Genomic DNA, 26,336 nt, shown 5'->3' on the forward strand with positions numbered 1-26,336 from the left:
TATTTGAGCAAGCATCTGCCAGCCATTCATTCCCATGCATATTTTAACTCAATGTATGCCTCTCTAAACATAAGGTAAAGGGACCCCGACCATTAGGTCCAGTCTTGACTGACTCTGGGGTTGCGGCGCTCATCTCGCTTTACGGGCCAAGGGAGCCGGAGTCCAGCTTCCGGGTCATGTGGCCAGCATGACTAAGCTGCTTCTGGCGAACCAGAGCAGTGCACGGAAACACCATTTACCTTCCCGCCAGAGTGGTACCTATTTATGCACTTGCACTTTGACGTGCTTTCGAACTGTTAGGTTGGCAGGAGCTGGGACTGAGCAACGGGAGCTCACCCTGTCATGGGGATTCGAACCGCCACCCTTCTGATCGGCAAATCCTAGACTCAGTGGTTTAACCCACAGCGCCACCCTGCTAGACACTTCTAATCACTGGATTCAGCAAGTGTTGCCCCATTTCCTTGTTCAGAAAAGGTCGACCAAAAGTGATCAAGGTATTGGAGCAACTTCCCCATCAGCGAATGTTACCACATTAGGGATTTATTTAGTTTAGAGATGGGGGGGTAGTGATAGAGGTAAATAAAATTATTCGTGATGAGAAAGTGGATAAGGAAAAGTTTTCTAGGAATCACAGCAGAACCTTGGAATAGTCAGGATAGTGACCATTTCCCACTGGGATTCTGTTTCCAGCCCCTCGCGTACCCTGCCCCATTTTGCCCTGCCACATCCCACCCTCTTTTGGGTCCAAAAGGATCTGTGCATTGGTGATCATGCATCAATGGGACGTGCCTAAAATGATCGTGGCCTGTATGGACTTTGCTAACACAAGAGGTAACGATGGCCACCAACCAGGATGGCTTTCAAAGAAGATTAGGCAAATTTGGGAATGATAAAGTTCTCAATGGCTAATAGCCATGATTACTGTCAGAGGGTGGATGTCTCTCAATGCCAGTTGCTGGGAATCACACTCAGGTCCTGCTTGTGGACTTCCCATTGTGGCATCTGGCTGGACAATGTGAGAAGAGAATGCTGGACTAGATGGACCTTCGTCCTGATCCCCTTAAAGGGGAAGAGATCATTGGGGAACTTCATCCCAACTCTCAACAAAAACAGAGACTTTCAAGCATGATCCAAGGCTAACTGGAGATCCCTGCAGAACAGAGCATGGCTTTTGGAAATGGTACATTCCTAAGAGCATGAAGTGTACACCTGGAGCAAGGTGGAGGAACATCTCATTTCCACAGCAAGCAATTCTGACATTTGCTTTGTCATTTTGCTTTCCTCTCATTTTTCATTATCACAGAGATTTCTCCCTTCTGGTAACCCTTGGAAACAGCTGAAAAGGAGGAAAAAAACCATCTCTCTCCAACATGCTCACACACGGAGGACACGGCCTGAACAATGTGGCCTGCTGGTGCTGTTCCTTTATGGCTCCACTGTGATCTCAGTTGGGGTGTTACTGGAGAAAAGTGCTCCTTTGGTTGAAATGTCATGGACAAAGCAGGTGAAAATGTATTTATGCTTAAGCAGAAGTCACTTAGAGACCTTGGTAGAAATGACTAATATATATCTATATGGCTTGGGCCCAGGCTACCTCCTTGGGTGCTGAGATCCATGGCTTAGCACCCACTCTAGGTTCCATCAACATCAGGAACTTAATTGATAGTGACACAAGAGAGAGTCTTTTTCTGTGGCTGCTCCCAGATTGTTGAACCCACAATAGGTTAGACTGGCTCCCTCTTTGCTATCCTTCCACAGGCAGTCTCCCACCTTCCTCTGCAGACAGGCTTTTGACAGCTAAGGTGCAGTTGATGCTGAGCATTAACTGGGCTGCTATCTGGGCAAGATGTCTTTTAATTGCTGGTTCTAAATGTGTTCAGATACACTTTAATCACTGTTTTCCTCTAGTTTGTTTTTCTATATTTTATAATTGATGTTTTTAAATGTTGTAAGCCACCTTGAATCACAACTTGGGTGGCCTATAAATACATTAACCAACAGCAACAACAACACGGCAGCCCTCAATGTATTGTGCAGAAATTCTGGACAGACCAAAGGAAATACCTACTTCTTCATACACAGCACATAGTTAAACTATGGAACTCACTACCACAAGATGTGTGATGACTACTGAGTTCAAAGGCCAGACAAATTAATGGAAAATAAGGCTACCAATGCCAACTAGCCATAATGCCAACTAGCCTTCTGCAGTAGAGGCAGCACCTGCCATTACCCCTGAATCCAGCAGCAATCTGGACACAAAATCAGAGGCTGCAAGAGGCACCAGCAAAAGAGTTGGATCAAGTTCAGGGCTCTGAGCCAGCTCCTGGAGGTCAGAGGGCCACTACACTTGAGGCTGTCAGACAGAAGTCCCATGAAGAACATCCTAGACCACCAGTCTGTAGGGCCAGAGGCCAAACACTTGTGGCTACCTTTCCCTGAGGAACCAGATGCCTCCCACTGTATTTCACCGGTCCAGCAGAGCAGGGAGCACAACAGTAGGGAGGCAATAGAATTGAGGAGGAGTGCCTGTCTTCAGGCCAGAGGGCTGGCTCTTCAAGGCCCTGAAGTTCTCCACCAGCAGCTGGAACCTAGAAAAAGTAGTCTAGAGACAGAGGCTGGAAGGGCTTCAGTTTGCTCCCACGTTTTGACTGAGGCAGTGCTTACTGGGAGCTTTCTGTGGTCCTGCAACTTCTGACCAGCCTTGCCCCAATGGGCACCAGCCCCACTGCCAAGATGTCCCTGCATCATTTTATAGAGCCAAGACAGCTTTTATGCCCAGGGCCTTAGAGAGGCATGCCTATTCTACCATGCCTAAGTGATAAGCAACTGGAGAAATCTCATCCTGCTCAGTCAACTTTACTGGGGGAATTAGCATAGTAGTGTTGAAACTGACTGGCACTGGCTCTCCAGATTAAGACAGTTTCACAGCAGGTGGCACTGTGGGTTAAATCACAGAGCCTAGGGCTTGCCGATCAGAAGGTCGGCAGTTCGAATCCCCGTGATGGGGTGAGCTCCCGTTGCTTGGCCCCAGCTCCTGCCAACCCAGCAGTTTGAAAGCACGAAGTCCAAGTAGATAAATAGGTATCACTCTGGCGGGAAGGTAAACGGCGTTTCCATGAGCTGCTCTGATTCGCCAGAAGCGGCTTAGTCATGCTGGCCACATGAACCAGAAGCTGTACGCTGGCTCCATTGGCCAATAAAGCGAGATGAGTGCCCCAGAGTCATCCGCGACTGGACCTAATGGTCAGGGGTCCCTTTGCCTTTACCTTTACCTAGAGATGCTGGGGACTGAAGCTGGGACCTCTTACATGCAAAGCAGATGTTCTCCTGCCATGGCCTCTCCTCCTCCAAAGGAAGTGGAGTCCTGGATGTCAAATTCAGAAGCAAGTCTAGATTCCATCCATCCAGTTTTGTTATTGTGGCAGCCTCAACAATTGCAAGCCAATTTATTTAATTGGCTTCCCACCATTGTGGCTTGAAGAAAGTCAACAATGAGGTATCATCTTCCATAATGTTTTTGCAGGTTGTTTCCTATGACGGATCTCTCTCAACCACGGAGAAGAGGGTTGGTTGCTCCAGGCAACTGATAACCTCGCAAATTTAAAATCTGGTCTGTTATTGGATTAGCACCAGAAATACATGCATTCGGAAATAAAAGGATCACTGACCTGTCTGTAATTATATTAGAAAGGTAATTATCTGCTCTTTCCCCAGACTTTTGCGCTCTTCTCTCTGCAGACTAAAGTTTCCAGATGACAGTCTCCAGCAATGAAGGAGCCTCTCGCACAAAACGAGTGGATGTGCACACAAGCAAACAACAGATATGAATTTAAGGGAAATTCAATATGGAACTTAAAAGAAGAAAGAGATCTTCTAATTATTAAGACTCCAACTCCCATCAGACCCACCCAGTGTGGGCAATAGTCAGGGATGATGGGAGTTGCAGTCCAGCAACATCTGGAGGGCCAAAAGTTCCCCATACCCATATTAGTTGAAAGTCTTTTGGCTTCTTTTCACATAAGCAACAGAGCAGAACAGGGGTGAGGCATTGAAGGCCCAGGGGCCAAATGCAGTTCTCTAGGCGTCTCTATCTCACGCTCAGAACTTTTGCTAGACCATTCCACTCGCAGGCTCTGGTTCACACCCAGAGAGCTTTTGCCTGGCTGGAATGTGTCCTTGACTCTGATCAGGCCTTTTGCTTGCCTGGGTGAAGGATAGAGAGGGGTGGGCATAGAAGCTAGTTTTCTGTGCAAAAGCAAATTTTACATTCATTGCTCCATCCATTTCCATCTCTGTCTCCACCCACTCCTGCCATGTGGCTCTCCGAAGCCTGCACTGAAGGAAATGAACCACTCAGGCTGAAAAGGCATCCTCACCCCTAAACAACATAACCTTTTTCTGTCATAGGACAGTGTGGTGAACCCAGTAAAGTGATTCAAAGTAGGGAAAGGCTTTGCATGCACACTGACTGGACTGCAATATGAGGGGAGCCAGGAACCAGAAGCAGTGAGGCAAAAACACATCATGACCAAAGGATAAAGGTGGAGTCAAGAAGGGCGCTTCCTATGGTATTTATGAATAACTGTAAAAGAGGGTTGTGTATAAATTATTATATGTGCATTGTATGGAAAACTATGCCCTCTTTTGGCGCTGTATTCCTCTGGGGGAAAGGACCTCAGAATATCCCTAGCACAAAGCTTTCACTTTGGAAAGAAGGCCAGTTAAATTACAACTTTGAAATCTGGGGAGAAATTCAGAAGAGTTGAATTTTGGAAGCATCCTTAGGTAGCATGCTGAAAATGGGTGGCCCATTTAATCCCCTCTGGGTCCCCAAAACAGGGAGAGGAGAGCAACATAATCATGAACCATTTATCTAGGACCAATGGTGCAAATTCCATTTCAAGATAGGACAGGCTGTCCCAGTCAAGATAAGGAAATGCAGATTTACAGATGTTGCATTGATTGTTTAACAAATCCTTCCACATCCCCTGTGACTATTGTTCAAGGCAATTAATTATCATTGGAGGCAGTTAATTGTACTAATTATGTTCATTTTCAGAATGTGTAGCTTAATTGCCATCTTCTACCTCCAAGTAACTAGCTGTGTGATCTTCAGAGTGCTTATTTGATCCAGCCTCTCCTCTAACCCTCTGTTCTTCCTAGACATGCCCATGTACAGCAATTTGCCACCTGCAGCTCTATAGATAATTATTATGGAGGGCTGGGCCTCTTTCCCCTAGGGTGAGAATACACCCCCCCCCCGGAAAAAAAACCACGAAGAAAGCTCCATGCTCAGGGAGAGTGCTTCTTTCATGCCACCCGTCTGGTACAGCTGAAAATCCCCCACAGAAGAACTTTATGCTTGCTTTAAACCTGGTACACTCATACCTTAGGTTACAGACGCTTTGGGTTGCACAATTTCAGGTTGCGCACCGAACCCAGAAGTACCAGAACGGGTTACTTCTGGGTTTCACCGCTTGCACATGCACAGAAGCGCTAAATCACACTTTGTGCATGCGCAGAAGTGCCGAATCGCAACCCGTGCATGTGCAGATGCGGCGCTGTGGGTTGCGAATGCTGCGGGTTGTGAATGTGCTTCCCGCACAGATCACGTTCACAACACGAGCGTCCACTGTATTTACCTCTGTGCACGTCGGTGGTCTGACACTAAGTTCCAGTAGAACAAAAGAAGTGCCATGGTCAGATCACTTCCTGGTGCAAGTAGACTTCTCCATGACTTTTCCCCTCCACAGGGAGGTGAGATAAATTTGAATGGTCCACCCCTGCCACTTAATGGATCCAAATGGTTTCCAGAGAGTGGGGGTGGGATGTATTACCCCATGCTGATGGCCTCAGCTAATTCCCTGGTGGCTTGCTGGAATTTAGAGCTAACCAGGGCTTCTGACTGTCTGGCTCCAAAGTGTCCTCTTCAATTGCATGGAGCCCGGATGGCCCCATGGTTTTCCCCAGAGCTAAGGGTAATGAAACAACCACTAAGACAGTTAGAGTGCTGATAGCAAAAAAACTCACTCTGAATCAGGATACAGGTTAGAGCTCAACATCGAGCCTACCATGTGGCAATAGCAACAGCAAAGAGGATCTTCTTCACTGCCTCTATTGCTTCTGCTTCTGCAGAAAACAGTTCCAGGAGACTCTTTCAGGTAGTTTAAAATGTAAAACCATAAAGGTCCGATAATGACTCCTGTAACGGTTATGCAAAGGTTTGTTTTTTTTTGCAGATCAGAATTGGAAGGAGGTAGACTCCACCGTGGTAGCAGGGCCAGGATGGGAGAGTGCCAGAGCTCTGTCTAGTCAAGTTGTGTGGGATCAATTTCAACCTGTTACTACCAAGGTTTTGGACAAGCTGCTTGGACGAGTGAAACCGACCGCCTATCTCCTTGATCCTTGCTCATCCTGGCTCATAAAAGTGAGCCAGGCAGGGCTGGACAATGGGCTCTGTGGGGTGGTGAATGCTTCCGTCTGTGACAGACCCCCCCTTATAGAAGCTATCATCACACCACTTCTTTAAAAACCATATTTGGACAACTCCAGACATGCCTGGAGGATGCAGACTATTTGGACCCCTTCCAATAGGGATTCAGGTCCCAACATGGGACTGAAACTGCCTTGGTAGCACTGGTTGATGATCTCCAGCAAGCAAGGGACAGAGGTGAAAGCTGTTTCTTGGTCCTGATGGATCTCTCAGCAGCTTTTGATACTGTTGACCACAGTATCCTCCTGAACCATCTAGGAGGGCTGGGAGTTGGAAGAACTGTTTTGCAGTGGTTCCACTCCTTTCTCCTGGGTCATATCCAGAAAGTAGTGGTGGCGGGTGAGTTTTTGGACCCCTGGACGCTCACTTGTGGGATGCCTCAGGGTTGCGTCCTCTCCCCCATGCTTTTCAGCATCTATATGAAACTGCTAGGAGAGATCATCAGGAGGTTTGGGCTGTCTGTTCACCAGTATGCGGATGATACCCAGCTCTACCTCTCTTTTAAATCAGAACCAGTGAAGGTGGTGAATGTCCTGTGTGAGTGTATGGAGGTAATTGGGGAGTGGATGGTGGCTAATAGATTGAGATTGAATCCTGACAGGACAGTACTGTTTTTGGGGGACAGTGGGTGGGCAGGTGTGGGGGTCGTGATCCTGGTCCTGAATGGGCATAACTGTACACCTGAAGGACCAGGTGCGCAACCTGGGAGTCATTTTGGATTCACAGCTGTCCATGGAGGCACAGGTCAATTCTGTGTCCAGGGCAGCTGTCTACCAGCTCCTTCTGGTACACTGGCTGAGACCCTAGCTGCCTGCAGACTGTCTCACCGGAGTGGTACAATGCCTAATAATAGTTATTACAAAAGATTTGGCTATGGGAGTACAACGTGTAACAAGCACAGCAATCTCTAAGGGTTTGAAATTGACCGAGTTTTCAACAATCCAAGTATTAATAGGTAAGTCAAACTTTCAGATTAGAAAGAAAACATCTCTCTGGAAAAAATGTTGAGGTTTAGGGACTTAGATCTCTCCCTCTCTCTTTCTCTCTCATTCCTCTTTGATTATTGTTCCACCTCTAATTGCAACAGGGTGTCCTGTGCAATGCTCTTACACGTCCTGAACCTCTGCCTCCCAGTTACTTCACTTTTTAATCATGCAAAACAACAGTGAGATTCTTCCACTGACATCCCAGTGTGTCTTATTAATGGAGCTTTAATGAACAGTGGCTGCTACACACCCATATTTCACTGCAATGCAGCCACATGCTGAACAGGTCTAACACTTTGTCATAGGGTTGCCTTGTAAGAAGAAAGCAAACACTCACTGCCCCCCCAAGTGCCCACTCCCCCCAGTCAATTTATGTTGTCAGAACAAAGGAGCTCTTCCTCAGTTGGAGAATGGGATGCAGCCCCTCCCCCCTCCAGAGCAGAAGACAGAAAAATGATACTCCAATCCCATCCATCAGGCCCAGGAGATTAAGCCAAGCACCAAGAATGCTGGAGGGAAGGGAGACAGATTGAACCTGTTTCCTCAGCTCATCCATCACAACTAATTCAAGCTATAGGAAAGCACTAATTTCACCCATCTGAACAGACACACAGGCTCCTTCTTCTCTCATGAGCTCTCACAGTGGCTTGGGCCCAGGTTATCTTCCTCTATGAACCTGCTGAGGTCCTAAGGTCCTTGGATGAGTGCCTCATTTCAGTCCAATTAACACCAGAAGCATGGGTGGTGGATGAGAGAGAGCATTTTCTGTGGCTGCTCCCATATTGTGGAATCCCCTCTCAAGAGATGTTAGATGGATCCCTCTTGGTTATCCTTCTGCCAGTAGGCTAAGAACTTCATATTTATACAGGCCTTTGAAAACTAATGTGCAGATGATGCTGATCATCACAGAGTTGTGATCAAGGCCAACTGGTATTCCACTGCTAGCTCTAAATGTATTTTACTGTATTTTAACCATTTTTAAAAAACTAATTTGCTTTTCTTACTTTGTATTTTATATTGATGTTTTAAAATGTTGTAAGCTGCCCTGAAGGGGACGTGGGTGGCACTGTGGGTTAAACCACAGAGCCTAGGACTTGCCAATCAGAAGGTCGGCGGTTCGAATCCACGCCAGGGTGAGCTCCCGTTGCTCGGACCCTGCTCCTGCCAACCTAGCATTTCGAAAGCACGTCAAAGTGCAAGTAGATACAATAGGTACTGCTCCGGCAGGAAGGTAAACGGCATTTCCATGCGCTGCTCTAGTTCACCAGAAGCGGCTTAGTCATGCTGGCCACATGACCCGGAAGCTGTACGCCGGCTCCCTCAGCCAATAAAGCGAGATGAGCACTGCAACCCCAGAGTCGTCTGCAACTGGACCTAATAGTCGGGAGTCCCTTTACCTTTACCTTTTAAGCTGCCCTGAATCCCATCTCGGGAGAAAGGTGGGCTCTAAATACAGTAAACAAATAAATAGATTAAATAATACAGCAGTTGCTTTGCATGCAGAAGATCCCAGATCTAAACTCTAACATCACCAGGTAGGGCTGAGAGAGGCTTCCTGCCTGGAACCCTGGAGAGCTGCCAGTCTGTTTAAGTAATACTGAGCTAGATGGATCAATGGTCTGACTCAGTATGCAGTAGGTTCCTATGTTCCAATGGCAAGCTGCCTTTTCCAAGGCAAGTCTGCCTTCCCTCCTGTCAAAATTCCATCATCAACACACCCACCAGCCATTTTCACCCTTCTTGCTTTGAAGATCTCTGATGTCTCCATTTTCTTCTAACCAAAGTGGGCGAGAAGCCAGAGTGGGCTTTCCTCAGACTGATGAAAAGAGAAGGAGGAGGAAAACTCCTTTAAATAAAAGGGAAGAAAGAAAGAAAGAAAGAAAGAAAGAAAGAAAGAAAGAAAGAAAGAAAGATTCTAACCACAAGTGTTTTGAAATGAGGGCCTTTTAAATCTGTTTCAGTGGGAGAATAGAATCTTTCTTTTCTTCCTCATCTTATGGCTGTATGGCCAACTTTTTTGTAATCACCTTGCTGGGGAAAGGAATCTTAGAAACTGGGTAGCAGTTTTCAAAAACATCTAGATCCAGGAAAGACTTCTTCTTCAAAAAAAAAAAAGGAGGAGGAGGGCCAAATCACCACCTTGTTCAAGGCAGTGGGCAAATCTCCACCAGTCAGGATAAACAGTTCTGAGCTAAGTGGCCCAATGGTCTGACTCTGTCAGCTTCCTTTGTTGTTGTTGTTGATGATGATGATGATGATGATGCTCTGATGGTGTTTCCTGCTTGGCAGGGGGTTGGACTCAATGGCCCTTGTAGTCTATTCCAACTCTATGATTCTATGATTCTATGGTGTATTATTATTGTACTGTAATAATATACAAGTAGTAACGCAATGGATTTGGCTTCAAATAAGACAAGAAATAACAAGCATGTCAGACAAGCTGCAGTTGCAACTGGTATGAGATTTCCAAAGATCTTTCAGCAATCTAAGTATTAGGAGATAAACTTTCAGATTGGGCAGGGGAGGGTGGGTTGGGAGTCATCTCTCTAGACAAAATCTGTACTTGAACAAGTTTAGCATCTTGCACCATGGCTCTTTACAAGTGAGAAGTGGGTGGAAGAGCCCCAAAACTTCCACTAAATGGGTCAGGCTTGCAGCTAAAAATTGATGTACCTCTGAACTCATCTCCAGCTTGCTGCCTGCCCTGTGGAGTCAGTCTAGCTGCCTGCTGTCAGAATTTCCAATTAGCTTCCCAGCCTGCCCTAGGAACACCAGCAATTAGGATGAGGAGGAAAAACAATGCATGGCTCTGGCTTAAAATCCATGTCATGGATCAGACAGATTTAGGCCCCATCTGCACTATACATTTAAAGCAGTATCATAGCCCTTTTAAACAGACATGACTTCCCTGCAAAGAATTCAGGGAGCTGTAGCTTGAGACGTGTTAGGAGACCCCCTATTCCCTTCACAGAGCTACAGTTCCAATGGACTGATTGTTAAACCACTCTGTGAATTGCAGCCCTGGTAGGAAAATCAGAATCTAACCATTTCCAGCTCCCTTTGATCTACCAACAAGTAACTCAGGCAGGCAGCAGCTACTGCTCTGCAGCAGGGCTCTTCCTAGCACAGAATGAGGTACAGTTGTACCACCTGTACCCATCTCTTGGGACACACACACACACACACCATGGGTTGTTGCAATGTAGCTGTATATTTGTTTCACTGGTGAAATGTTTTATGCCAGAGAAACATTGCTAAGATAATGCGCAAGCAGGTAGCTGGTGAATTTTCTGGGAAACAGATTGCACACTCTGTTGTGCAACTGTTGCACTAGATTAAAATTAAAATTCACTGTTCCACTAGCACAAGATCCATTGCACTAGCAGACAGATAAGGCTGTATATGCTCCTAAGGCTTCCGTTCTCATGAGGAATGCTGCCTCTACCTCCTATGGTTCAGAGTTGGAATTCTGCACATTTTGCCTCCTCCAGGGGAATTCCAATTATGAATCTGTTCAGAGTTACCAGCTAATCCTACAATAACTAGAGCTAGCTTGCCAACTCCAGCCGATGTTGAAAAATATCAATAGATCCTCACTTTCCAGGGCTCACACAAACCAAGGGCCCTTAATCAGCAATGCTCTCAAAGCTAAAAGGCAAGGTAACTTTTCTTTTTTTTAAAAGCAAAGCTGCACTCAGAAGTCTGCTATATGGAGAAGCAGAGGAGGGAAATGCTGCTTAGATTTTTATTTTTTTTAAGCACTTAACGGATTCACTGTGTTTGTTCATAGAACACCACCAACACGGCAAACAGCGTGTCTGCCCAAGCAATCAAGCCCCAAGTGATGCAAAGTGACAGGGACTGACTGTTTACAATGCCACACTCCAAACAGGAGAGGCCCAATCCACGCTAGGAAGTGGGTGGTGGAAAAGAAGAATCACTGTAGAATAGGCAACAAACTGGAGGAGCACCCAGATTAAAATAAATAGCCAAGGAACACACCCTCCCCTCAAAATAAAATAAAATAAAAATTCCACCGTTGTTAATTTTACTGTTCTTACGCCTAGAAGCCGATTGCACGGGTTGCAGTAAAGCACCCTGTTTTTCAAGAAGTGTTAGCTTTGTAGGTGAAGTGGGTCAGCTACAACAGAGGCAAAGGCAAATCTCCATCTATTATTTATAGAGCACTATCTACGTGCATGACACTTTGTGAAGAAAGGTCCTTATCCCCCCAAAGGGCTTACTCCCAAGGGCTGTAGCTCAGTGGGATTTAGTAGATTTGGTAAAGCATCTGCTTTACATGCTTCAATTCCCAGCCTCTGCAGGTAAGGGCTGGAAGAGACTCCCTGTCTGAAACCCTGGAGAGACCTGCCAGTGCAGACAGTACTGAGCTAGGCACAGGGAGGCAACCGAAGGGGAGAAGTGATTGCACAGGTAGGCAGGGCGAGATGAAGCAATTTCCTGCAATGGACATCATTTGGCTTAGTTATAACACAACAGCTACGGGGAAGCTTTGGTCCTCCAGATGCTGCTGGACTACAACTCCCATCAGCACCAGAAAGCATGGGCAGTGACCAGGGATGATGGGAGTTCTAGTTCAGGAACATCTGAAGGGCCAAAGGTTCCCTACACCTGCATTAGTGATTTGGATGATCTCTCTCTCTCTGTCTCTCTCTCTCTCTCTCTCACACACACACACACAGCCCAGAAAAAAATGCTGTGATCAAATCTCATCTTGTAGCAGGAGGATTCTTGCCTGGGGTTTCTACCAGCCAGTCAGCCATGACCCACTGCAGGAGACTCCATTCTACTCCTCCTTTTCCTATCGCCCCCAACTGATACTCAGCGCTTCATATCTACTCAGCATGTCTTGCTCTCATTCTGCTTTCTTCATCTTGTTTTTGAGGACGGCAATGCTCTTTAGGGTTGTTTTTTTAAAAAACAAACAAACAGTAATTCTGCAAAACTCAGTGTCCCCCTGGGGGAGGGGGGTGACATCAGACAAGCCTTGGTGCTAATCCTATGGCTAAAGCAATGGCCATAAGGATGTCAGGTGAAAAAGCAGACAGACATTATGCATCTTTAATTGTCATTACTTCTTAGAAGTATTAGTCACTTGCTACCAAGGTCTCCAAGCAACTTCCATTAAAAATACAAATGCATTATACCATTAGAACATCATATAACATTCCCATACACACACTTACAATTATTGTACACACACACACACACACACACACACACACACACATGCAAACCCCTCCCCCATAAGAGTCTCAGTAAGCTTTGAGATTGCAACTAAACATTAGGAAGAACTTTCTGGTGGTAAGAGCTGTTTAGCATTGCCTCAGAAGTTGATGGACTCTCATTCACTGGAGGTTTTTAAACAGAGATTCTATGGCCATTTGTCAGGGATTCTTTAGTTGTGACCTCTGTATTGCAGGAAGTTAGACTAGATGACCCTTTGTGTCCCTTCCAACTCTACAATTCTTCAATTATATGATCCAATTTTGCCTCTGACCCTGCCACTCCACTAGGAGTGCACCATTGGGGATGAGGTCAAGCTGTTGGACAGTTGCAGCACCTGCTGTGGCTATAAAGACTGATGATGGAGAGACAGGCTTTGTTGCAACTGGGGCAGAGAAAGGTGTCCGGTTGTGCTGCTGCAGACGCACCATGGCATTTATTCTCTCTGCGCTCTTCCCAGCCATCATTCCTTCTCTGGTCACATGACTTGACTGCCTGTCTCCAGGCACTGCAGTCGTCTGCAAGGAATTCCCACACAGCAAGGTTGATGTTGCCAGACTTCCTGTCACATTTGCAGACGTCTTTGTAACACGGAGTTGGTCTACCAACAGGCCTGGTGCACGTCCTTGGGAATCTGCCATCTTCCACTCTGTGGGCAGACGAAGCCAGCGTAGACGTCACTGAGGCAGAAGTGTGAACATGTTGGGATTGTGGGCTTGGGAGCCACATCTTTGTATGAGACTCTGTCCTTCCATGTAATGCCCAAAGTCTTCCTGAAGCAACATGTGTGGAAGGCATTGAGGTGTCGCTCCTGGCAGGTGTAAGTTGCTTGTATCTCACTTCCATAAAACAGCATGCTCAGCACCCAAGCCTGATAGACCTTCATCCAGATATTGGACATTCTCCCATATCCTTTTGGAGAGGCAGGCCATTGCCGTAGCTGCCTTGTTAAGATGCTTGTCCAACTCAATGTTGGTGGAAAGGTTGCTAGTTATGGCAGAGTCCAGGTAGACAACATCATCTACCACCTCAAGCATGTGGTCAGCAATGCTGATGTGTGAAGTGCTAGCCCTTGTTGTTGTTGTTTAGTCGTTTAGTCGTGTCCGACTCTTCGTGACCCCATGGACCAGAGCACGCCAGGCACTCCTGTCTTCCACTGCCTCCCGGAGTTTCCTCAAATTCATATTGGTAGTTTCAAGAACACTGTCCAACCATCTCGTCCTCTGTCATCCCCTTCTCCTTGTGCCCTCCATCTTTCCCAACATCATGGTCTTTTCCATGAAGTCTTCTCTTCTCATGAGGTGGCCAAAGTATCGGAGCCTCAGCTTCAGGATCTGTCCTTCCAGTGAGCACTCAGGGCTGATTTCCTTCAGAATGGATAGGTTTGATATTCTTGCAGTCCATGGGACTCTCAAGACTCTCCTCAAGCACCATAATTCAAAAGCATCAATTCTTTGGCGATCAGCCTTCTTTATGGTCCAGCTCTCACTTCCACACACCACTACTGGGAAAACCATAGCTTTAACTATACAGATTTTTGTCAGCAAGGTGATGTCTCTGCTTTTTAAGATGCTGACTAGGTTTGTCATCGCTAGCCCTAAGACCTCATAAAAAATACGTGGTTTTGAATTTTAGCTTAGGTTTAAATCACAAATCAAGAGGTAAACAAAATGGAATGCAGATTAATCAGAAGTATAAGAAACACCAACTGGAAACTAACAGGTATTTAGTTTTATTTTACATTGAAGGCATGTGCTCTCCTCCTGAGCTATTTTATCCCAAGTGCCTCTGCAGTGCTTTGTCTTCTGCCGCCTTCCCTAGCTCCATAAACACCTCCAGTCTGGTCAAGGTTCTAAGATGGAAACAGGGTAAGTGTAGTCAACGTGATGCCCTACAGCTGTTGCTAGATACAGTGATACTTCAGGTTACATATGCTTCAGGTTACAGACTCCGCTGAACCAGAAATAGTGCTTCAGGTTAAGAAGTTTGCTTCAGGATGAGAACAGAAATTGTGCTCTAGCAGCGCAGCAGCAGCAGGAGGCCCCATTAGCTAAAGTGGTGCTTCAGGTTAAGAACAGTTTCAGGTTAAGTACGGACCTCCGGAACGAATTAAGTACTTAACCCGAGGTACCACTGTAGTAGGATAGTTGTGGGAGAAACAGCGGCATACACCATCTTGGTCACATCCACACTATATACATTTAAAACACAAGGCTTCCCACCACCCCCGCCCCAACCACGAAGAATTACTGAATCCATGCTTTTGTATACTTTTATATTACTGTTTTACTGATTTTATATTATTTCTGTTCGAATGAGAGCAGGTTGTCTCCAACTAAGTTCAACTCAAAGTAAACCCATGGAAATTAACAGGAGGAATTCTACACTGTGCTGTGTTAGTGGTTCAGTCAGAGCAAGCATTCAGCTTGCCAGAGAGAATAATTGCCCCCCCCACCCCCATGCACTGTTTTGGGGGGTTCTCCTGACACACACACCTGAACCAATTTCAGGGGGAGCACAGGAAGAGGGGGAGAAAGCCCCGTTGCATAAGCTGTAGTCCCTGCATGAGCTTCTGCTGACAGGGTTCATTTGTTGAGTCCTACCCAATGAACCAATGGTAGTAATGCCCATGAATCTCTGTGTGTTTACTCTGAGTAGAACCAGGGCATTTTTTCCCCAGACAGAACTCACCAGAACTGAGTTCCAGCGCCTCTCAGGTGGATGCCATTGCCATTCTAAAGGAAGTGTTCATGGTGAACTCTGGCACCACTTTTTCTAGAATAATAACTCTGAGTAGTACAAAGGTACCTCGGGTTCCAGACACTTCAGGTTCCAGACGCTTCAGGTTACAGACTCCGCTAACCCAGAAATAGTACCTTGGGTTAAGAACTTTGCTTCAGGATGAGAACAGAAATCGCGCAGCGGCAGCGGGAGGCCCCATTAACTAAAGTGGTACCTCAGGTTAAGAGCAGTTTCAGGTTAAGAACGAACCTCCAGAACGCATTATGTTCTTAATCCAAGGTACCACTGTCCTAACAATGGATGTAACTGATTGTCTATGTTTTTTAAAAAAATGTTGCAAACCACTTATAGATTTTTATTTTTATTTTTTAAAAGACAGCATATTAAGAAGTTTATCAAAGCCTTTTTAACAAAACCATTTCACTTCCCTCAATCATCACTCCCCGCCCTATTTCAGTCACTGGCTCAGACACGTGGGGTGGGGGGGGTCATTTAGCTCTATGCATCACAGTTTTATTCCCAGGATTGACATCATTACTCATGAGCGCGATGCGTAGCACTCTCCTGCATGAATGAAAGTATTTTCTAAAAAAGGAGGGGGTAAAACAGGGGGGAATCAAATTCCACCACCCACAAGAGCATGCTATAAAAATATTATCCGCAGGGGGTGTCTGCAGAGGCACAGGAGATGTCAGCAGCATTTAGCCACACTGGTGGGGATGGGGGGGAATCCTGCATCTGTTAACAAAGGAAAATACACATTATTAACTGTTTCACTTAGCAAAGCACAACGGAAGCCCACACTCCTTACATAATTCCTATCGGCTACACCTCCTCACAAACAGCACTGCTTAACAGTGTGTGATTTGAAAGAGTGAATCACATCTACATCTAGAAAAGTCTAGACTTTCACAGAAGCTCTCGAACTTTGCTTCCTGACTGTGAATGTTTTTAACTGCTTTCAGGCTTTTTATAGTTATTGTGTATAGAATCTTTTAATAGTTGGAGGCTATGGAGTTATGTGACACACACACACACACACCAAGCCAAGGAGATAAGTAACTATACAACCTTTAGGCAGCCCTGTATAGTGAAGGGTTTTTTAATGTTTATTGTTTTATTCTGTTTTTATATACCGTATTTTTTGCACCATAACACTCACTTTTTTCCTCCTAGAAAGTAAGGGGAAATGTCTGTGCGTGTTATGGAGGGAATGTCTATGGGTGGCATGCCTACGGATTTTCCTCCTCTAAAAACTACGTGCGTGTTATGGTCGGGTGCGTGTTATAGAGCGAAAAATACGGTATGTTGAAAGCCATCTAGAATGGTTCGATCAACCCAGTCAGATGGGTAGGGTATAAATAATAAAATTATTGCTGCTGCTGCTGTTAAATAGGGCACCCCTATTTTCATTGGAGAAATGTTGGGAGGGTATGTAAATAATAATAATAATAATAATAATAATAATAATAATAATAATAATAATAATAATAGTGGTGGTGGTGGTAGTAGTAGTAGTAAAGCTTTGAGGGTTGCTTTCATCCCATGGGGCTGAGGTTCACTAACGCTCCCTTAAAGCAGGTGGGGGAGAAGAACACAGAAGGGTATCATTGCTTTGTCGATGGAGTCAACTCTAGAATCTTCTCGCAATGAAGAATTTGTTTCACAGCACTCCCTGCTTCTCACAAATATCCAGAATATTTCTCTCAAGAAATAATCTATTAACATGTAATGCACCACTTGGCCATCAATAGCCGGAGGCAGCTTAACAACTGTAGTAATTGATTGTGCATTATCCCCCCATTTCCAGTACTTGGGATGTGAGTTATATTGTTTATCTAGCTAAAATAGCACTCCTCAATCTCTCTTTCTCTCTCTGACACACACACACACACACACACACCACCACCACCACCACCAGCAGCACCAGCAGGCTTGGGGGGAAATGAATGGGCATGGCTGACTTAGTGTATACCTTAGTTGGATACACAACCCTGAGGGTGGGGGCACCAGCCCCCAAACAGCCCAAGGCAGAGTGAGCATGCTCAGTGGTAAAAGAAGGCTGAGTGACAGCTGAATGGGGAGAGTGGGAAACCTGGAGAGGAGGAATGGAACTGAGTGGAGTGGCTGGAATTCTAAACAGGAAACCTTCCACACTGCAGCTTTTTGCTGTGTGGTGATATTCTCTCGCCACCTGCAGAATGTATGGGGGCATCCTTCAGCGGAAGGGCCATAGCTCTATGGCAGTGTATCTGCTTTGCATGTAGAAGGTTCCAGGTGCAATATCCAGCATCTCAAGGTAGTGCTGGAGGGTTCTCCAATTTGAAAACCTGCCAGTCAGTGTCATACTGAGCTAGATTGACCAATGGTCCAACACTATAAAGTTGCTTCCTATGTTCCTCACCTCCACTTCCATTTCTGCCCAGTACAGTAACCTAATGTACACCAGGCGTTATATTTTGGGAAGCCCTTATTGCCAGATGTGTGGATCCTCTTCTAGGCATCTGGTTGGCCACTGTGGGAACACCATTCCAGACTAGATGGGCTTTTGGTCTGATCTGTTGAATGGTCACTGTAAAATGTGAAGGTTCATTATTGTTTCACAAGTTGTGTATGTCTTCAAGGGCCAGGGCAAATAATGAGACCCAGTCTTACAGCTGTGAAACATAGTAGGTGCTGCTGAGTTGTGTTAATCAAGCTGTGTCAGCATTTGGGCATAGTATATAAGGAGCAGCACCTAGCTCTCTCATCACCCTGGGGGATGGGTTGGTGGTTGGGTCATGTTTGTTGTTGTTATCTTTAGTGTAAAAGGAGTTTTTGTTTCTGTTATTAAAACCTTGCTAAAGTTATTTTTGAGTTCCTTGTTATGCATGCTCTCCCCAGCAAGCTCTCTGCAGCGCCACTAAACTGCAAATAGCCAACATCTTTAGCAAGGCTCTGCCTATATTCCAGGAGAGAACTCTCACAGAGTCTTTGGCCATACTCACCCCACACATTTAAAGTGCTGTTGTACCACTTTGAACAGTCATGGCTTCCAAAGCCACTTCCGCCCTACAGAGGAGGTGGGGTTGCGGGCTTTACAGCCCCTCCACACGTGACGTGGCCGGGAATCCAAATCACGTGGGGACTGGCCTCCACCCACCGTGCGCGTGGAGGGGGAGATTCTCCACCCATTCCACTCCCAGAGCTACACTCTGTGCTCCCTGCGAAGAGGCATTGACACTTAAACCACTTAAACCACAATATGAAATTGCATCATATCTATGTCTAGAAAAGTCCAGACTACCACAGAAGCTCTAGAACTTTACTTTCTGGCTGAAAAGCAGAGGGAGAGAGGGAGGAAGAACAGAGGGGAAGTATCCGTATGAAGATGATAGATCAAACATTTGCCATTCCACCTACTCACTCGCTCCAGCTTTGACGTCAGCACCCGAATGCATTAACTATATTTGTCATCCCTGGCCTAAAAATATCCACGCCATAAATTTAAAAAGAGAGAGAGAGAATGAAGAAAGAAATAGGGACAGTGCTGCAGGTCCGGTGGAAGTTCAAAGCATCCTCAGAATCCACCAACCCCCTTAGAAAGGCTGTTGAATGCTCATTCAATCAGGCAGCTTGAATATCAAATATGAGATCTCAAATATCAAATATGGTGGCGAACAAAAAGAAAAGAATTCTGGCCCAAAAGAAAATAATCTTGAGACTATGTCATCCTTCTCTCAAGGGCTACTTTGGGTTGCTTTCAAGGAGACTGCAGATAAGAACGCATCTTATATTTCGAAATTTGTCTGGCAGGGCAAAAAGCCCCGAATTAAATTCAAAATACTGACTGACGCTAAAGAAAGAGGGGGTTTTGCCCTGCCGGACCTAAAATTGTACTATGAGGCAGCAGCGTTTTGCTGGCTGAAAGAATGGATGCTCCTCGAGAATACAGACATCTTGGATCTGGAAGGCTTCAATAATGCTTTTGGTTGGCATGCATATCTTTGGTATGATAAGGTTAACAGTACCTTTAAAAATCACATTGTTAGAAAAGCATTATTTAATGTCTGGATAAGATACAAAGACTTATTGGAAAATAAAACCCCTAGATGGGTGTCACCAGTGGAGGCTAAAGCAGTGAAGAAACTCAATATGGAGGTCGGATGGCCGAAGTATTGGGAAATTTTAGAACAGGATGGAGACAAGGTTAAACTACAAAGTCAGGAGAAATTGAAGCACAAAGTAGAAAATTGGTTTCAATATCGCCAAATAATGGAAATTTTTAAACAGGATAGGAAAATCGGTTTCCAAGTGGAGAAATCAAAACTAGAGACCGAATTGCTAGAACCCAATACTAAGAATTTATCTAGAATGTATAACTTGCTGTTGAAATGGAACACACAGGATGAAACAGTTAAATCTGCTATGATTAAGTGGGCGCAGGATGTTGGACACAACATTATGTCAGATGACTGGGAATGGTTATGGAACACCGGTATCAAATTTACGGCATGTAATGCCTTAAAGGAAAACATTATGAAAATGGTATACAGGTGGTACATGACCCCAGTCAAGCTGGCAAAAATCTATCATTTGCCCGATAATAAATGTTGGAAATGTAAAGAGACTGAAGGTACTTTTTACCACCTTTGGTGGACATGCCCGAAGATAAAGGCCTTCTGGGAAATGATCTATAATGAAATGAAAAAGGTACTTAAATGTACATTTTCCAAAAAACCAGAGGCCTTTCTCTTGGGCATTGTCGGCCAATTGGTGACAAAGAAAGATAGAAATTTCTTTATGTATGCCACAACAGCAGCAAGAATACTCATCGCAAAGTATTGGAAGACACAAGATTTACCTACTCTGGAAGAATGGCAGATGAAAGTGATGGACTATATGACACTGGCTGAGATGACAGGCAGAATCCGTGACCAACGTAAAGAGATGGTGGAAGAAGAATGGAAAAAATTTAAGAGCTATCTTAAGGACTACTACAAACTCAACGAATGTTAAAATGTTGTGGTTGCTAGAAGTAACAGGGTACAGGGATACAAGGTTAGATAATAAAGGAGGACTAAGATGACAGAGATTAGAAAGTAACAACTGGGAGTTGCTAGTTCAAATATGGACACTGGGATGCAGAGAGGGGGGGTATGGGGAAGTCCAAGAAAAGAGGTTTATGAAAATATCTTTGAAAGTATTTTGTATGTTTGTTTTGTTTTGTGTTTGTTTGTTCTTTTTAAAAAATGCTGTAAAACCAATAAAAATTTATTAAAAAAAAAAAAAAAAGAACGCATCTTACCTGCTGGTTCAGACGAAAGGTACATTTAATCCAGTATTGTGCTCTCACGATGGCCAACCAGATGGCTACAGGAAGCCTGCATGCATGACCTGAGCACAAAAGCACCCCTCCTCCCCTGCAGTTTCTAACAACTGGCATTCAGAGGCATACTGGCCACAGTGATCCATTCGATGGTCACCTCCAGGCTTGACTACTGTAATTCGCTCTACGTGGGGTTGGCCTTGAAGCTGTCCCAGAAACTCCAGCGGGTGTAGAATGCTGCAGCGAGGCTCCTCACGGGGTCTCTGCCATGGGAGCATATTCACCCAGTGCTTTTCCACCTGCACTGCTCCCGGTGGAGTACAGGGTCAGATTTAAGGGGCTGCTTTTGACCTTTAAAGCCCTTCACGGCCTAGGACCCTCGTACCTACGGGACCGCCTCTCCCGGTATGCCCCACGGAGAGCCTCAAGGTCCATAAATAGTAACACCCTAGAGGTCCCGGATCCAAAGGAAATTAGATTGGCTTCAACCAGAGCCAGGGCCTTTTCAACACTGGCTCCGGCCTGGTGGAACGCTCTGCCTCATGAGACCAGGGCCCTGCGGGATCTGATTTCTTTCCGCAGGGCCTGTAAGACAGAGTTGTTCCACCAGGCCTTTGGCTTGGAGCCAATTTGATTCCCTCCCCCTCTTTCTTTTTTCTTTTCCTTTCTCCTCCTGTGATGAGGCTACATTTTAATATTTTAATGTTTCAATATTTTAATGTTGTATTTTAATTTTGTTTTTAAGTTGTATTCATTCAACTTGTTTTTATTATTGCTTGTTAGCCGCCCTAAGCCCAGCCTTGGCTGTAGAGGGCAGGGTATAAATAAAAATTATTATTATTATTATTATTATTATTACTGCAAAACCCAAAATTCTAGTATTATGAGAGAGGGAGAAACATCTTCTGCCTATCCACCTCCTCCACACCATGCAAAATCTTATACACCTCTTGTTGCCTGTTACTCACTTTTTCTCCACACTAAAAGGCCTCTAATGGTGTTATTGAAGAGAGCCGGTTCTTCCTGATTTGAGACTGTGAATTTGTGTTTGTTTTAACAATGCTTGGGGAAATTTGGTCTTTACAAATTCCACTATGAACCAACTTGATCCACATCTACTGGATGACTTTGTGGATTGGAATCTATCAACTTTCACACTGATATAGTGCAATTCTTTCCTAAAAATATTTTATCTAAAATGAGCTTAAAGTGTGCGGTTTCAATAATACATATCTAAATGCTAATTTTTTGTGAATTTAAAACAAAAACAAAATTGCAAAACAGGATGGAACAGAGTTATGTAAAAGTGATGCAGACCGGAAATACTATCATTTGTCCCCCACTGGTGTGCGCATATTGCATGTTATATATAACCTATAGAGTGGAGTCCAATGTTTCACTAAGAAGATCATTCCATCAGTGCAAGCATTTCTGCTTTCCAGATAGAACGGTCTCACTGATTTCACCCCACCCTCTGCAAACCCCAACAGATTGGGGAAGAACATGGTGGAAATTTGCACTAGCAGAACTAATCATGCTGGACGAAGAAGAGGAAAACCTCACAGATGGAGTTTGGACAATAAACCTATTGAACAATAATAAGTCCCTGGGTTTTAATTCAAAACTGTCCTGGAAGCTACACCTACTTGCAGCTAAATTGAAATCCTGTCACTCTATCCATTCTTTCTTACAGTTTTCCAGAGTCTGGGTGGGAGTTTAATTGCCCCCATAGTTGAAGTATTTCAAAAGAAGATTTGGACTCTAAATTATTTGGACTCACAGATGGCATACTCAACCTGGTATCCAATATATAAAACATCTTTTGGGCTGGAGCAGTACTTTATTAATTTCACGATGGCACCACTTAGAAAAGCATTTACAGCTTTGCGTCTTCAGCGTATGCCCTCCGCATATCTATTGGGAAGATTCAAGAACGCCCCTGTGTACCAAAAACTCTGCATCTTTGAGTCGGGAGACATGGAGGACACTCAACAATATTTCTTACGATGCCCTTTTTATATACATCCCCTAGACAAAAACCCCTCGATTACATCCTTTGCTCTCTTTCCAACCGAACTCCACCTCAAGCAAATCTCCATTTTTCTGGCTGGCAATAATGTATTTATTACTGCACGGGTTGCAAAATTTGCCTAGGCTGCAAGTAAGTTGAGAGCTAGGCACCAAGACAAGTATCATAAGGGGGAGTGTGAGACGTGGGGTGCTTAACTTATGCAAGAGTGATTTTTGCATTTTTGTATGTTTGCTTTGCTGCTGTTGTTTGTTCGGTTTTAAATCAATTATTTGTATCCTACGCATTGTGACGGCTTATAGCTTTTAGCAATAAGGATTCATTCATTCATTCAAATCATGCTGGATTCCACTAGCACAACAACTCAAATGAATCTAGTTCACAGATATAATAATATAGATCATGGGTTGTAACCAATGTTAGTCCTACTCAAGGCTCGTCCACACTTGTCCCATGCCCAGAAAACATGGATCTGAGTGGTTTTCCACTTGTCCCATGCTCTCTAGGCCCAGGTTCAAGCAGTTTTGCATTTGACCCACAGCTTTCCCCTGGAAAGCACACTCTCTACAGCTTAATGGGAACAAATGACAATCTGTGCAAAACCTGATTGCTATTTGGTCTGATTCAGTGGTAAACCACAGGTTTTCTCAGGGGAAAGCAGAAGGGTAAATGGCGATGTGGGTGAGCCCTCAGAGTAGATCCATTGAAATAAATGAGCATGACTATATTAGGTCCATTAATTTAAATGATTCTACTCTGGGTAGAACGTAGATAAAACCTCTCATTCCCCCCCCCCACATGCACAGAGTGAAGTGTACCATCACCCCCATATATATCATGCAAATTTCATACCATGAATTGTCCAGGTTGGAGGCTCTTATCCCATTACACTACAAATGCACCCCTCCAAATAGCAATGATTCAGTAACATTGGGGAAGTAGAACTAATAATCATAAAAAAGCCTTGTCTAGTCCAGCATCCTGTTCTCACACGGTCCAGCCAGATGCCTGTGGGAAACCTGGAAGCAGGACCTTAACACAAGAGCAACCCCTGCCCTGGTGGCTTCAGGCAACTGGTATTCAGAGATGCAGCAAAACATTCCCTAAGAACCCCAGCAGAAGAGCAGGAACCAGAGAGTGTCAATCTAGGCAATTCAGAAAGGGCAACAGCAGCAAAACATCAAAGGTGCATGGAGGGAAGGTGGGGGAACAGCCCCTAAGAACACACATCAGAACCCAACTTAAAGAAAATGGCCTTGCATTTTTCATTCTCAGCAAAGAACCAGCTTTGTAGATCAAACACCCTCCCTACATTACTGCTCAGCTTTCATGAAGTCAAGCTGCTCCTTTGAAAATATATTATGAGAAGGACTGTGGGAAGCAGCACCCAGCCATCCAGGCAACCTGTTAAGGCTGCAATCCAAATCATGCCTACTGAGATGTCCCATTGCGGGCTTACTCCCAGGTAAGTACTGTTTGAATTGCAGGACTGTTAACATGAGAAGCAACAAATGCTAACAGTGGAGCAAGGGAGAATGTGCAAAGAAGATGGGGTCATTAAAGTTCTAGCAATGTCATGGTAAACCATAACAAAGCTATGCCCCTAAAATAATAGATGAAAAAGATGTAACAATACTTTCCCCCTTCTTACATGCCATTCCAATATGTAAGATTTCTTTTTTAAAAAATTGCAAGGGCGACCTCTACGAAACATATGATAAACAATATGGCCAATGCTCTTCTGTTAAAAGTAGACTGACAATGCTTTTAGTAATGTTAACTACTACAGATAAACCAGTTTGTATTAATCATATCATTTATCTGGCTTATCAATGAGAAAATTATTACCTGAGGTTACAAATTTGTTTCAAAGAAGCCACCTAAGAAAACCTTGTTTTATTTTTGTTACAGCAAAATAGAAAGAATTTCAGAATTTTTATTTAGTTATTTTATTAGATTTCTGACCTGCCCTTAACCAGAAGGTCCCAGGGTGGGTTATGAAAATAGAGAGCACATTCATAAAACAAACCCAACCATTGAACCCACCAGCAAAGAAAAATGTAAGAACATTTAGAAACACTTCCATATTCAAAATGATTAAAAACAATTATGTATGAAAAAATGTATTTAAAAATCTACATATAAAACCAGGAGAAAACCAGTTAATTTTTCTGGTTAATTTCCTAATCCTGGAGAGCTGCTGATAGTTAGTGTAGACAATACTGAACTAGATGGACAGTTGGCCCAACTCAGTATAAAACAGTTTTTTATGTTCCATTATTTTTAAAATGTGTGTAGAGCTTTATCTAATTAAGCAGTATATAAATATTTTTAAATGATAAAATAATTCTATAATTCTAAACTACGTCCCATATAAAAGGAGGGCTGTGCTATTTAGTTTAAAAACTAAAGATGTAGAAAGCAGCTGGTCAACTGCAGATTCTGAGACTTAACTCACTGTTAGAGAAAACAGTCAGATTCCTTATAAAACTTGAGTCTTTTCTCAAGAAATTCCAAGAAAGTCAACTCCAAATTAAAACCAATGTTAGTCCTACTGAGAGGAGCCCTACGGAAATTAATGGGCACAATACAGTTAGGTACATTGATTTCAGGGGGTCTCCTTCTAGGTAGAAGTTAATTAGACTCATCCAGAAAACCTCCCCTAAACCATGAAGACAGAAATTAATCTCCACCTCCTGCTGTAAAATGTCTAGGAATTTTGAGTGGCTCAGACACAAATGCAAACCAGATTAGCCGTACGGATCTCTGACTCCCCCTAGCCCCTGAACCATAAGGTGCAGTGTGTCCTGGCAAGAGATGATTCACTGCCTGGGGCAGATCTGCCTCTGAGGAAAAATCTCATGGGACAGGCCTCTACAGACTAAACGAAGAAGAGGTACTTACTGCAAATGCAGAGCACCTGCTTTCCATGCAGAAGGTCCCAGAGTCAATTTCTGGCATCTCCAAGAAGGGCTGGGAGAGACTCCTGCCTAGAAAATACTGAGCAAGATGGACCAATGGACTCAGCATAGAGCAGATTCCTGTGTTTTCCTATTTAAATCAGTCCTTTATTCAGAACCATGAGGGCAGGAATCCTAGTTTATTTTTAGGGGAAGGGTCACAGTTCAGTGGCAGAGTGCCCTCTTTCCATGCAGAACGTCCCAGGTTCAGTTTCCCAGTATCTCCAGGTCCTTTTCTGTTTGTTAAAGGCCACCAGCCACTCTGTTCTGTCCTTGTATCGAAGCCCCTGTGGAAATACAGGGTGAGGTGTGCCGAGCCACAGAGAGCCCTGAAAGTGAGAAGCTTCCTCCAACAATGGTTGAACACAAAGAGAACCAAGAGCGGGCGGGGCTACAGATGTAAATGTCACATTTTGTAGGGTACACGAGTTGCTAAATAAACTCACACATGCCCCTCTCTCTCCTCCATGCAGACTGAACAACAGGCGGTCATCAGCATATCCACATACCACCCAAAACCACTTGGGGTGTGTAGCGGGGCCTATGAGGGGTGTGGCCTGGGATGAGG

General features: G+C 44.5%; 2 protein-coding genes across 15 annotated transcripts in view; one reads left to right on the plus strand and one right to left on the minus strand.

The window, feature by feature from the left end:
* Positions 1-15,637, plus strand: part of SLC31A2 (solute carrier family 31 member 2) — a 537,879-nt gene extending 522,242 nt beyond the window's left edge. Inside the window, exon 5 of the transcript XR_014004249.1 lies at positions 15,575-15,637. The gene's annotated coding sequence lies outside the window, so the exon portion shown is untranslated. The remainder of the gene's footprint in view (positions 1-15,574) is intronic.
* CACNA1B (calcium voltage-gated channel subunit alpha1 B) overlaps positions 1-26,336 on the minus strand; it is a 345,062-nt gene that overhangs the window by 240,315 nt on the left and 78,411 nt on the right. The window lies entirely within an intron of this gene.

The sequence above is a fragment of the Podarcis bocagei genome (assembly GCF_964188305.1).
Source record: "Podarcis bocagei genome assembly, chromosome: Z".
Lineage (NCBI taxonomy): Eukaryota > Metazoa > Chordata > Lepidosauria > Squamata > Lacertidae > Podarcis > Podarcis bocagei.